We start from the raw sequence: 15,016 nt of genomic DNA, 5'->3' as shown, positions 1-15,016 counted from the left end.
CAGGTCTTATCACATTACTGCACATTTGCCACATGATGAAAGCATGCACAGCTACTGCAGTCCAGCTAACACATGGCAAATTTATCTGTGTGTTTATGCCTTGTGAGTAAAAAGCACTTTGGAGTATTTTTGACAAGACTCTCAACTTGGATTAGCAGCAAGAAATACGATTTACGCTAAACAAAAATTTACAAACTAGCTTTCCTAGTAGAACATCTATTTAAAGTAAGCATACATAAAGCCATACAGCCCTTACTAATCTCTAACACTGGAACCCTAGGAGATATGCAACTTGAGCTCTAATACGAAGAAGAGAAGAATAAGTCTAACTTCCATTCCACTCAAAGTCTGCAATACATTTTGATATAGCTTGAGGTAAGACTGTTCTCTGGATCTGTTTCCAAGTAATAAGCAGCCTCTGAGCACTGTAAATTGATCTTGCTCTATTCTAATACTATAATAAAACTCTCCTTACATAGGAGATATATATTTTTGCTTTATTTCAAGATGGGCGGTATAACTGGAATAAAATATCAAGCAAGTTATCTGACAAAAGTAAGTTTTGTTTGGAAGACATTTTTACAAAGACTATTCTTTTTTCTATTACAGCTCAAATACAACAGGAACTTACCAAACTTACTGTTTTTAATAGAGGGGCCAGAAAAAGTTGGTATGCACTGAGCTAGTGTTGAGCAAGCCAGGATGAATTAAGATGTATTCTCTGGCAAACTTACTAAGGGATCCATCTACTTAAATGGCTTCAGTTTTTCATACCTGTCACTCAAGACTTTAATACAACAATATCAAATATTAGCCTTGAATGACATCACAGACAACACATGCACAGGTTGATATTTAAAAAGAAATTCTCACAATAGGTGGCTTTCCTATTCTTTAAATCTACACAGCCTTTGTAGAATTCATTCACAGAATCCATGGGTGTAAATGAAATCTGTATTAAGCACAAGGAGGCTGGACTTGGACGAAGAAGGAACTCCAGATTTCTGCAGAACTGACCTTTATGGAACCACAGTATTAGGCATTTGTTAGTAGAAGTCAGAGCTGGAAAAAACAAAGCCAGGAGCCAAAAACTGCTCAAGTCCCATCCTCTGGGAATTGCTGGAAGAGGAGGGAAAGCATATACTGTGTCCTTACTTAATCTAAAAAGCATCTGCTTGGAAGTTTGTTCCATTTGCTAAGATTTTTTTTTTTTTTAGCCTAAGGGAAACATGAAGCAGAAAGTTAAGATTTTTATGAACCATCAGCCAAGTTTGTCAACTCATCCCTGAGAGGAACAAAGTAAACTTGTGAGCATTCTGTTAGGATGTACCAGACACATAAGGGTTCAAGCCCCGGTACATGTTGATCTTGTTATTCTATAGTAGGTTGTATACAAAAGCAGGGAAGGGCCAATTACGACTCCGCTTTTCTTACCCTTTGAAGTGGTACAAGTAGTATTAAAAACTTTTTAATTGGCTCTAGATCATACATCAAGTTCACTTAAGGACTACAGTCTCTAGTTAAAATTCACATTGCTGAACCCATTTGCCTCCCAACTTGTTTCAGAGACAAAGACACAATCATTGGTAAGCCTCAGAATAGTAAACAGCACTCAGGCAAGTGTATTCTTGAATAAATTGCCGAAGAGAATGTATTTTCCTGATGTTAATGCACAACTCATTCTAGTGATATAGTCATCTGTTCATTTACTATACAATTTTGAATACGATCAAGCTATCTTGTTCAGATACTTGTAGATGCAGTAATAGGTAGCAAATCATTCAAAGTCTCTTGAGAAAAGAAACCAATGCTACTGTGGACTCCAAAAACCACTCTGGCAAGCTTCAGAAACCACAAAGGCCAGGTGTGACTTCTTGACATTTCTCTAACTTACACAAAGAAACAAAACACCCATTGTGCTAAGCCTGAAACAGTCACGTGCTCTATTCAAACACACAATGCAAGCAGTGCTCAAGGACTCCATATCAAATACTTTCTGATAACTGTCATCTTCAATGGAAAATCAGGTAGTGTCAACAAGATAGCTACAGTGCACCAAGCATCACTGACTCAGGCTCAAGCAAATTCTTAAAGTGTCAAGAAATGGCTGTTCAGCATCTTCTAACAGAAGAACTAACAAGCATTACATGAAACTATAGGTGACGGGCTCAAAACAAACAAAAGGAATCACCAAAGACAATGAGAAGTATGCATTAAGTCCAAAGTCCAAGTGCATGAACTTTACACAAGTGCACAGAAAAAAGAAGCCTGGACACATTCAAAGAATCCATCCACAGCCACCATATATAAGCACTTCTTCCTGCTCAGAAAGCTGAAGTCAGAAGTTGCTCCCCCAGAACTCTTTTCCAGTTTCCCCTACCAGTTCGTCTCTAGGCTTCTATTAATAGCCACTGTTAGACAATGAGGTTTCAGAAATTCTGGTGATTCAGTATGGTCATTACTGCAGTCTTCCTCACAATATGGTAGTTAACCTACACAAAGATAACTGTTTTGAACATGTTTGTTCCCAGTGGTTTGTAAAGGAACTGAAACCACAGCCAATTTGAATTTCATATTGCCAAGGGCATTTTTCAGTTTTGCCACCTCCCTCCCACATGACCCAAAAACATTTGTGATGAAAGCTTTTTAAAAAGTCTTGAGCAGAAAGTAGGATCCCCACAAGCATAGGCTTTTGATTATTTTTAATCCTGATCTTTGACTCCTGGCAATTATATTTGCTCAACTTCAGATTAGCAAACAACAGTTACAAACCACCTTTGTACGTAACTAACCTCATATTTGCCCTTTACCAGTAAGGAGATAACTCTTTCAAGACAACCAAATGAATCATGCCAGCTAACCAACTCACCAAGATAGAGATATGATATTACCAGTTGATATACTCACTTTAATTTATACAAGCCATAGTAAATCAGATTTATACTGTTAAAGCAGTACAAAAGCAGCCCTAGCAGTACAGTGCCAAACTGAAGTAAGATGAAGTAACTTCCACAGGTTGATTTTTATTTTTTTTTTTAAAGTCCTATTTTACTATTTCTTCCTTGCACACAAAAGCACACTCTAAGTACAACTGCCATACTGGTAATCGCAGTCAGTCAAAACTGACCACCTGTAAGCCAATTTATTCCAGTTACATCCCATTCTCCAGCTTGCAGAAGCTCTACTCTCAAGCTATTTCATTTGCAGTATATCCTCAAGTGTTAGATTTTCTATCATCTGTAATATACCAATAGTAACATTCATTACAGGAAAATAAAGAAAGAGCTATCACTTTTAAAACAGTTTGTCCTAGCAGCTGAAATACACTTGCTTCCTCTTTCGTTTTACTCCACAAAAACACTATTGTTTACATCTTATTAAATCTTTAAGAAAGAACAGATATAAACAGCTTAGTCTTAGATAAAGTGAAATGTATGTAGTTGAAAAATCTTTTCTTAGAGTATATTCTTACTTATTCCGGATTAATATAGTTAACAGCTTAACATACACAAAGAAATAACTATATACATCATAAGGAAATAGAATTTAAATTAAAGTAACATTAAAGTGAGCACAACTACAAACATAACTGAAACAACAAAAAGAAATGCGTAAAAGGGAACAGCGTGCTAATATTACAAAAGTGACCTCATCCACACAGGTTTTCCAGTTTTTACTTTAGTCACAAAATTCCATAGCATTAAACTAAAGGTATCTTCTTCATGCTCTGATGAAAATGAACCAGAAAGCTTTAGAATTTTTTTTTCCTATGTATCAGCACTCCTGTAACTTGTGGTCAAGTGTGTCTAGGAGCAGGCAATACTGCACAGTGCTCTTAACTTCTGCAGCACTGCCTTCCATTACAGAAGTGCTATCTGCTTAAAAGAAACATTCTCTACAGAACTCCGGGCAAAGTCGCACCCCAGTTTCCCTAATACCAAAGTACGCTCATCCCTATGAAGTCAGGAAGCTTCTCTGAAACTCAAAGGCAAATTTTAAATAGTGACATAGAATAAACTACACAGAGTATAATTATGGTGCAGCTCTCGTTTCAGTGTTGTATACAAGTCCTGAACCAACAAATGGTCTTTTCAAGAGCACAGAGCATTATTTCGGTAGCAATGCCATGACATCTAGTTCCTTGCCTCCTCAAACTTCAGTGCTACTACAGTATACCTTTACTAGTGGTTATTCATTTAATCTAGCTGTTTGTGAAGTCTGTTTGCTGCAAGCTAATTTTAAAAACAAGTTTTTCTAAGTGAAAATGGCAAGTCATCTCAAGTTAGTTTGGTCAGAACTTTCAGCCACATATCAAAAAGAAAGGTGTCAGGTAATTCAGCTGTTGGAAAGACTCTCAGTGTAAAGCGCACATAAGCAGATGCTGCACAATAGCTTGAGTATGACCTAAAAAGCACGTGGAGAATTGAGCAGAGGCTGTACTTCATCTCTGAGCATCAACTGTTAGAAAGGCACGATTCCAACACCTTCTACCATTACAGCATGTACTTTCAGCTAGAGCAAGTGAAGAAGCATTCATCTGACAAGTAGTTTGGCAGTGACTTATCAGAAGGAAAAAGACTCAGCTCACAAAACAGGGACAAGAGTTTGAGTAGACTCTTCACCTTCTATTTTTAATACTCTTCACCTTCTACTTGTTAGTAGCAACATTAACAATGCAACACTTTGGGCCAAGACTTCCCAACTCCACTGGCTGAGAATGAGATTTCAGGAGATTCTGCCTGTTTCCAATCCCATTCTATGTATCTGCACCTCATTTAATTTGAAAGGCAGAGATGCCTACCTGCAAGCTAGAGACTGACTTTAGAAGATACTACACAAACCCCACGAGGAAGAAATTTTGTACAGCTCTTGGAACTTCATTTCAACTGAATCTTCCTTCTGCCTCCACAAAATGCAAGGAGTTCCATAAACTGAGAATTAGGTTGCAAAAGTTACATGTGCTTCAGAAGTGACTTATTTGCCAAAAATTAGTTGCTATAAGTTCCAGAAACTTTTAAAAATAGTATTACTAGCATAAAACACACTTAAGAGAATTCTGTCTGCTTTGAAATCATACCCTCTTTTAGATGTCCAGTCAAAACTTCCCTTTACAACCTGGACTCCTCTACTCAGCAAACATTCGTAAGTTTTCATGTACTCACAAATATGAACTATCCTTCCAAAGCATTTCCACTTGGAGCTGAGAAAGTCCAACACATTGCATTTGAAACAAGCATGAAACTATGCTTTTGGCATAAATCCTAGGGTAGGTCAACAATTTGGATGTCCCAGAAACAGGCTTTAAAGAATCGAGTACACTGCAAGAATAAACATTATGATGTGTTTACTCAGGGTAGATCTACAATATAGTGCAATATCAGACATGATCAAATACAAACGTAACAGAAGGGTTTGATTTTACTTTTACTCCAGAGCATTTATTTTAAATGAATGTTATGATACAGCCCATCAACCTAACTCTACCAATGCAGCAGCATTAGAATTCTTGATAACATTTACAAAGTATTATCTCCAGTATACCATTCTACCAGTTCCCCAAATATCATGAGAGAAAAGTAGGAACCTTGCTATTAGGAATACACCACAAATTTTATAGCAAAAAGGAGTTTACGGTGGTCTATTGATAGGTGTTTTAGTAGCTCATTTTGACAGAAAAAAGCTATACCAAGGTGTATTTTCCAGAGGAGGGGTACATCAACACTGAAAAATCTTAGGATCTAGGTTGCTTTGAGTGGTTGATGATCGCTCACTCTTAAGTTACAGAATTAAAATGATCCATCAATACAGGCATATAATGTTGTGCCAAACAGCTTCAGGGAAAAAATGGCAGGTTTCTCATTCTTCCTGATCCCTTCCCTTCCTCTCCCCCCGACAGCCCTTCTGCACAAGCCTGTTACACGACCGGACACATCAATTTGAAAAACATTTTACAGCACCTAAGAACAACTTTGTATTTTTTACATACTTTGTAAGCAACAGAAAAACATGACTTCTGTAACTAAAATTTTTAAAATGTAACAGCAGAACTCACACTTCTGTCTCATTCAGAAGAGATACATAAAATGCTCTGTAGCCACATAGAATTTCAATGCAGTAGTGCAGAATAAGTGTGTGCAACTTGAAGTCTTTGATAATTTACTACCCTGAATGTCTTGCTCTGTATTGTAATAAAAAAAAAAAGTTAAATCCCAAAAGCATAATAGAGGAAAAGCAGAAAAAGAGGTGTTAATTGTCTTATATTGTAGGGCATATTATTGAATACATATTAGATGAAGCAGCTCTTCAAGTCAAAAGTTCCGCTTCATGAAAGCATCTAAAGCTCTGAATATTAATTACTCCAATAAATAGATATAATTATTTACATGTTTAATTAATGATTAATTAATTCAATGCTTACACAGGTTCTAGAGAGACTCTGATTTGAGCTACTCATGTACAGTTTTCCAGGGTAAATGGTATCATCAACTAACCTGCCATTGCTCCAAAGCCGTAAGAACAGAAAGTTTCTAATGAATTTATATTGATACTACTTAGGTAGCAGAAAACAGTTTAAGATTAAAAATAACAGAGCACGCGTTCATTTTCTTTTCCCGTTTCTTCTATTTGCATCTTCATTAAATCTCAGGATGTCTTGTGCTCAAAACAGGCTTGATTTCCAAGTGCATTCCTTAAGACCTACATACCTAGTATTTTTAGAATAAGCGATGGGTACTTCAATATTCAGTTACAAATTCAGAGCTCTGGTTTAGAGCACAAACTTCACTATTTAGAGCCTGACAAGTATTTCCATAGCCTAACAACAAAGTCGTCAAAATTTGTTTCCATAATAATATGAAGCCTATGAACTTGGAACTTGATTTAGTTTATTCTGTGAACTAGCAGTGATGGAAAAGTCACTTGAATGGCAGATGCAATTATGACAATACATGGAAACTGATCATTGACTACACATATTTGGGACACAGTGAACTCAAATGAACCAGAACTGAATGACATCAATATAACTTAACAACCCTAGGAAGCAACATGTTATGTTTGTAAAAACTCTCATATCCATAGGAAGGAGGCGTTGCAATGAACCAAGAGCAAAGCAAGCTATATCACATGAGAGGAAAAAACAAATATTATCTCAGTGAATGACCACTTTTCGAACAGTATGACATTTGGGGGGTAGGGGTTAACAACCGCGTAACACAAAAAGATCACACATCTATCATTTAAAAATCAGTAGACACGTTTAAGGAACCTCTTGAAGGGTAAATGCAGCATCGTTTGGTTCCTGTTGCATCATTTGGTTAACTTCCTATTCACACTTTTGTCAGTTCCTCTGTTTACTGTACAAGCAGGGACTTTCTTTTAGGTGTTCCTTCTTCCCTTGATGTCAAGCATATCCACATCTTTATGCTGCTACTGAATTTATGCAGTACTTTTATTTTACCAAACCAAACAGCAGTTGTAAATGGTTAAGCGAGTTAGTCATTGTCACTGTTTCACTGGATTGCTGCAACTTTGTGAATATAGGAGAACTATCATCCATTTTGCCAGATGTCCTGGTTTTAGCGACACAGGATTAATTTCTATTCTAATACTTGGGAAAACTGCACTTTTAGAATACACTAGTGTCTGAATTTGTGAAAATATTTACTTTACAGCCAGCTATGGTGTGCGGGTTTCAAGGTCTCAGTGTTTTTGAGCTAGCCAGGTGCACGGATGAGGAGGAGCAAGACCCAGGCACTTGACCCAAGCTGGCCAACAGGATTGCTTCATACCATCAACACCACATTCACTATAAATTAGAAAGTTTGCTGCAAAGTTCACTCTCTCCCTTGATGGCTGCCATCCTGAGAACTTCGTTCCCTGGTGCCGGACCCCTCAGGCCTTCTCCTCCTCCTGAAGCTGTAGCGCTTGCAGTGTCCAACATTTGCTGTCCACTGCTGGGAGTGCGCAGCTTCCTACTGATGTAATTGGCTGAGTATAATCTTTGTATATTTTGTACTGGTATCAGGATCAATATCGGTTCTTTAGTGCTGTTAATGTTAATTATCTAATCTTATTCTATTAGATCTGTTTATACTTCAGCTCCCAGGTTTCCTTGTTTTTCCCAATTCCCCTTCCCAGGTGGGGAGGGGTCATCAGGTGATAGAATAATTGTCTGAACTACAACAAATTGTTATAGGTCTCTCAAACCATAACACCAGAATAGGACAAAACAGCTAAGACACTTTTAAATACCACTAAAATGGGAATTAATCACAGATTTTCATTACTACCTTAAGGTATGAATGAATGAATGTATGCATTATGTATGCAAAGGAACTGCACAGTTTAGAGGTCTCCTCTGATTATGTGAAGTTTCAGGTGGAAAATCCCTATCAGTTTTCCCTGTACAGCTACAGCTTGGCAGTAACAACAGTTTGGGATAAAATATCACTGCACAAAAACACATTACATTCTTGAAAGAACGCTTGGTAACCAGTGCAAATGCATATGCTTTCAGGCACGTCACACAATTTTTGAGTAAGACAAAAAGAATAATATTGAAAATATGTATGCCAAACAAAAGCTACTAAGGCAGAAAAAAAATTAGCAGAGACTGCTAATCTATTTAGTCAATCTCTAACATGACATAGAAGTGCTGGAAGAGTAGAAAAAAAAAAAACATGACGTAGAAGTGCTGGAAGAGTAATTCTGCTATATCTGCCCACATTATTGGAAATTCAACAAAACATCAACCAATTCTAGCTGAAACAACAGAATTCTGATACTTCGAGCAGTATCACTAAGTACTCTGCAAAACAGATGTTCCCTTTGTTGTGTTTCACTAAGTAACATGACAAATTTGATTCTCTGAAGTATATGGTCCCATCACAACATCACTGTGGTGAAAATACCCATCATTTACAGTACTGACACTAAATGTTGCTGAGAAAACAGGATGGGCGGAAAGAAAGAAACTCGACTTTTTTTGCCCTCAGCTTTACAATTAAATGTAAGTCACACTCACAAGTCAGGCAGGAATTGGTAAATACTATACCAGCACTGGCAAAGCTACAAAACGCATGTGCAAGCAGACATGCAGAATTACTGTCAAAAGCCTCTCACCTGCTCCTCTGGCTGCTGCACTGGGAATTTAGTTCAAAGCAAGAAAAAAAATGCAAGAGCCTATTAGTCTTTCTAGACCTGACATATGGAGTCAATATAATTGGGAGCGTGAGAGATGCCAGTGGAAAGACTACAGCTTATTGAGCCTAAAAGCTGTAACTGAGTAAAAGCAGTAGCATGTCCGCAGCACATGACATGAAGCAGGTAGGTACTTTGGCACAACCTAAAGAAAGTTAGTAAGAAAGGTATTATTTTAACTGAATTGACAGTAATTGGTTCAGCCAGATGTGCTACTAACCACAAACTGTAAGAGAACACTCAGAATTTCACTGGCAAAATCCAGTGTAAAGTTATTGTAAGGAATGTAAAATTGTTGCTTTAGCACTAAGTACCAAGAGCTAAGGAATTCCCTAGTATTTCTCCCTGTGCTTTCCAAAAAATTTCCCTTCATCAGCCTGACACAAAGTATATGACATTGCAGTCTGATTTTGCAATCTAATTCAGCTCTGGAAGAGTAATACCATTTCCTTCAGCCAGCAAACACCAAGAAGTACTGTTACCGGGGAAAAACTTTTCCATTTTGTACCTGAAGATCCTATAGTCCGCTTCCTCAGATAGAGATGTTACTATAATGTACCCAACATATCTTACATGATAGACCGTTTGAAAATATTCACAGTATCCTAATTTTCAGAGATGGTGGCTGGTATTCAAAACCTGTTAAATGCATTTTTTAAAGATTTATTAGGTCAACTTAATGCTTTTACATATATTCCAGTCATTTCCTTTAATATAGCAAATACTGTAGGATTAAAAAGAATTTAAAATACAAACCAATTGTCTTTATGTATGAGGACAGGATTCAAGTACTTGAAAACAAACCACAATGATGTAGTGCAGCCTTGTCCATTAACCAGACATTTGTGAAGACCTTATATTATCCAGCACTAGCTTCTATACAATTCTCAGACTGCTAGACAGCTTAATTACCGAGTATTAGATTTAACTCTGTCACATATTTAAAGTGTAATGGGCTTCTTCCCCCCTTTAAAAAAAAAATAATAATTGCAATAAAATATAGTGATAATACTGAATCATGGTGTTTAGTATTAACAGAAATATTAAAGTTGTATGCACTATTCATCAGGTTGAAGTTAATGTCTTGCTGAAGCATAAATATTTATCCAGTGCAAACAGCAGGAAACCTTAGGAGACAGCATGGCTTTAAGCACTGAAGCAAGTTAATTAGTATCCTGTACAGCTTCAGAGCATGCTATGCTATTTTTAATTAAAGGTTAGCTTCCAACTAGAAAAAAGTAACAAAATGCAAAGGATATCTTATCTCTTACCTAAGAGAGCAGCCTTTAGCAGCTATCAAAAGCGCCCAAAATATACAGTTTCTATCACTAAATTTAGAATGAGAGCTCTTATGCCAATCAGGATGGAAAACAAATACTCAGCGACTTTTGCATCAGCAATAGGCATGTTTTACTAGTCAGCTAGTACTGCTCTTACCCAAATTTCTTTGTTATGCTTTGATTGCTACAACAGCATTTCATATCATCAGGGGTTAGAGACAGAAGAACACAAATGTACATTTGTTTTGCAGAGATAACCCATTTCCAGTCTTCCTCTCAACAATCAGATGTTTCTCCAGCAACGCTGGTCATTTAAAATAAATTTAAGAAATGTTTTCATGCACACTCTCACTTTTCATGGCATTCTCCATATGGAAGGGTGATGATTATTAATTATCCGTCCAAATTCTACATGCTTCATTGATTCCAGTTCTAATAAATAATACTCCTAGTAACAACTATTTATCAAACCCACTTGCATTAAATTTGTATACCATTTAGAAGTAACACTGAAGCCTTATATGAAGCCCTTAATTCATCAAACAAATACACCAACATCCTCCCATTTCTGGCACTGCAATGACAAGAAGAGGGTCGCATTCAGGCAATTTCAGTACTCTCCTGGGCTGCTTTCATTCACTACCTTTCCAGTTGTTACCAAAGCATGTAAGTTCATGTGGGGATGCATCTAAAGAAATCGCTGTAAATAACAGTCGCCCTCCTAGACTAAGCCGACTTTCTATTTTTATTCCCCTGCTCTTCAACACGGACCCAATTAGGACAAAGGCTCCACAACAGTTTCACCAGAAGTAGAAGAAAACACTTCACACCCTGCATTATTTTAGATGTGCTATAAATTGAAAACTATTATAGTTGTTGGATCTTTCAGATGTCACTTTTAAAATAAATAAATAAATAAATCTGATCCAGGAGTATTTGACTTTTCATGCTAACAATATTCCAGCACAAATTTCGATAGAAATCTGATGATTTACAAGAACAAATGCAGAAGCATTTCACCCCTCAGCCTCATGGAAAACTTAAAATTTCACCAATGTTTTCAAATAACTTCAAATGTTTTAAGTGTGGTTATTTATAAAGAAAATCTTGAGAGCATGCAGAAGTATTTCATCTTAAAAGTGTGTGCATACACTTATGATATACATTATAGAGTAGAGGGAAGATTCTGATCAATGCAGAAACTAATAAAACATTTTAATGGCATGCAGAGCTTTAGCAGCCTAGAAGTTTTAAACACGGCCTTGCAGCAATATGCAGTTGCTACATTGTCAAAACATTTTCATACTTTAGTACTCGTCTTCAACACCACTGATCTGACATAGCTTTCAGTCGTTATCCCAACACCACTTTACTGCCTTCCACGATTATCTCAAGAAGCGTTTCAAATAAATCAATCCAATTTAAGTTCCTAAATAACTGATGCTAATAAACCAAGATTTTTAATTCCAACACATTCTCCACTCCCAAATGTGCATTTAATATGCCACCATTTCAATTCTGGCAACCAAGGACAGCGAACTGCCAAAAGGGCCACTTTTTTTTTAAAAGAAAGAAAATATGGATTTAAAGAAAAGATATCATGCCTACAATTCTAATTAAGGGGGGGAGGGCTTATACTCCCATAATTAAACAGAACATCATTAACAAATTAAGAGCTGCAATGTTGTTGAGCAGGAAAACTATCAGATTCCAGTAAAACAAATACTTTCAAGTACACTCTATCAAGTACAAACCAACACACTGAAAAGCACTGCATATAAAATGCACATTTTAAGCACATTGTATTTTCATAATACCATGGAAGAAGTCTTAGAGATCATACAGAGTCACTCCAGTCATCAAGCTATTACACCTCAGATGGTAAATACAAATTTGCAGTCTTTAGTTTTTGTCAAGTGAAGATTCAGACTCTATTTTAGACTATTTCTCCTAACTTCAAAGAAGACAGAGCATACACACAGAGCAGGTTGTATCATCAGGCTTCTCATTTCCTATACAGTATGATAGGATCTCCTGCTTAAACTTCACGCGTATTGCTCCTAGAACACTGACTGCTTGGTAACTGGTAACACCGTAACTAACAGACAAGTGCAGTGATTCATACATGTAATCTCCATCTATGCTAACAATGCCACCCGCACAAATCCTATGGCAGACTTAAGCATAAGCTTTGTACCCAATCTTGCATTTGTGAGAGAGGAAGCATGCCAGGTTACACAGACAGTGTATTTGTCTACGTGAAGGCTTGGGAATAAAACCTGACCTGGTGATCCACCCAACGGATTTAAGTCTAAGCTGTTCCTGATATAGGCTTTGTATGTTTGCAGAATGCCCAGGTGATCTTTGTTAAGAACCCAAGTGCTGCTGCATTTTAATATTCTGATCAACATAAACAAGCCTCATGAAAGTTTCATTTGAAAGTCTCAGATATAGAGAGTACTCCACAGGCTTAGTCCCAAAGGAAAGCCTGGGAATTGTGACTTTTCTCTTACAAATCATGCAAATTTCTCAAACTATGTATCTTCCACACAGCCCAAAGTGAAAGTACGTCATGAGAGGCCATAAAACGTATCTTTATTTTCTAATTAAAAGAGCCAGACATTAGCCAACATTTGATGACTACTAATGCAAGTTTCCAGAAGGAACAAGGTGATTTTCACATTGCATGTGTTAAAGTCGGGGACAGGTTAAGAGAGAACACAGTATTTACTTTACAGCAGGATTTAATGAAAATGCATTTCCTGACATGAACACAGAGAGAAGGTTCAAGATATTGGGGTTTTACATTAACGTACTAAGAATTAGGCTTTAACTCAGCAATTTACTGTTAGGTTTGATGCAATCATAACATATGCATCAGTAAACAGTCTCTTCTCACAGCTTAGCCCTATTGTGTTAAGTAAAATGTAGATGACACATACCATTTGTACTGCCTAGCCTTGCAATATCTCACGTACATGCTTGTTTGCAATACAAGTCCTTGCAAAATTAGAATCCAAGTGACTTAACTACCCAGCTATGCCTGTGAAACATGTCTACCATAGACTCTCTCAAGTGAAAGAAAACCCTCCCATTCAGGAGACTATGGCTGAAGTTCAACACAATTCTGCCCATGAAAGCCTTTTTCCTTCCAAGAAGCATTCTGAATAAATTCAACTTGTACCTTTAAAACAGCTCAACACTGAAAGGAAGTGAACTGCTACAGTTAAAAAATCATCCAAAGCAATACTGAACTTTCTCAAAATTGTCACCCCTCTGATAAAAGGCCTGTTAGAAGTACATTGTCTCACAAAGAGATTATCACAGAAGAGAAGCAGCCAAGTTTTGCATTTCAAAAGTAGTATTTTCATATTGTCTTCTTACTCTGGAGGAAAAAATACGTCCAAGAACAGTGCCAGATGGATCTAAAAGTCAACTTCAAAGTACATTACTTTTACAAGAAGTATTTCACTGATGAAAGTAAAATAGATTGGAAGTTAATTTGACCAAGCTTTATAATGCTATTTACTTTTCACAACATGAAAGAACTTGTTCAAAGGTGGAAAGGACAACAAAAGCAAGCCACTGACATAGAGGAAGGCATTCTGTGAAAAGCACAAGCTTCTGAAAAGACACTGCAGCATCTAGCTGCATTATTGGAGGGAAAAACTGCAGAAGAGCCTTTTAGATGCAATGAAAAGCAATCACCAATGTCATCCTACACTTTGCTACATAAAACTGCTTTTTGCTTCTTTGCAGCGTCATTTGTTCAAGCTGCCTTTAAAAAAACCTAATCACCAAGTCTGAATTTGCAGCTAACAAAACTACCTAACAGCAATCACTTAATAGAAACTTTCATATTTTGTTCTTCTCATGCACTAACAGTGTATATGAAAAAATTATGAAAGATCAATGCTAACAAGACTTAATTATCCTCTAGCACACAAATCTTTCCCTGTGAACTTAAGACTTGAGGAGCTTTTTTGGGATAGAGTTAGAATGCAATTGGACAGGAAACAAACGTGATGGCTTTGGGGGTTCCAGGGAACAAGACAAATCCACGGGCATTACCTCTGCTTTTACCACTACCTTTAAAACAAAAAGCACGTGGAAAGTTACTTCCATTTACCGTGCGTGAAGTTCAATAACGAAGCCTACACAGGCACAACCCCCCCGTAGCCTGCGGCACTTCCTACTTACGAGCCTCAACCGCAAACTCTCAGCGATTATAACTGTTGCTGCCACCTCTCGCATCCCTACCTGCGGACACCTAAGTCAACGCGGCAGGAAAGAAAAACAAAACACACAGAAAAGCCGGGTTAGAACGAATGTATTTCGCAGCACGCCACTTATCTTACGTCCTAAATCCTCCCCACGGGCAGGCACAGGCGCCCAGCACCGGAGCGGGAACTCCGCTGCCAGGCACCGGGCTGGCTGCCCCCTGCTCCGGGGAGACGGGCGGGAGCCGCTCCTTTGTCTCGCCCGCAGCCCGCACCCCCAGCTGCCTTCTCCCGGCGGCACGAGGAGATCGGAAG

The sequence above is a fragment of the Charadrius vociferus genome, unplaced genomic scaffold (assembly GCF_000708025.1).
Source record: "Charadrius vociferus isolate BGI_N301 unplaced genomic scaffold, ASM70802v2 scaffold262, whole genome shotgun sequence".
NCBI classification, from domain to species: Eukaryota; Metazoa; Chordata; class Aves; order Charadriiformes; family Charadriidae; genus Charadrius; species Charadrius vociferus.
Note: the sequence above shows the minus strand (reverse complement) of the source record.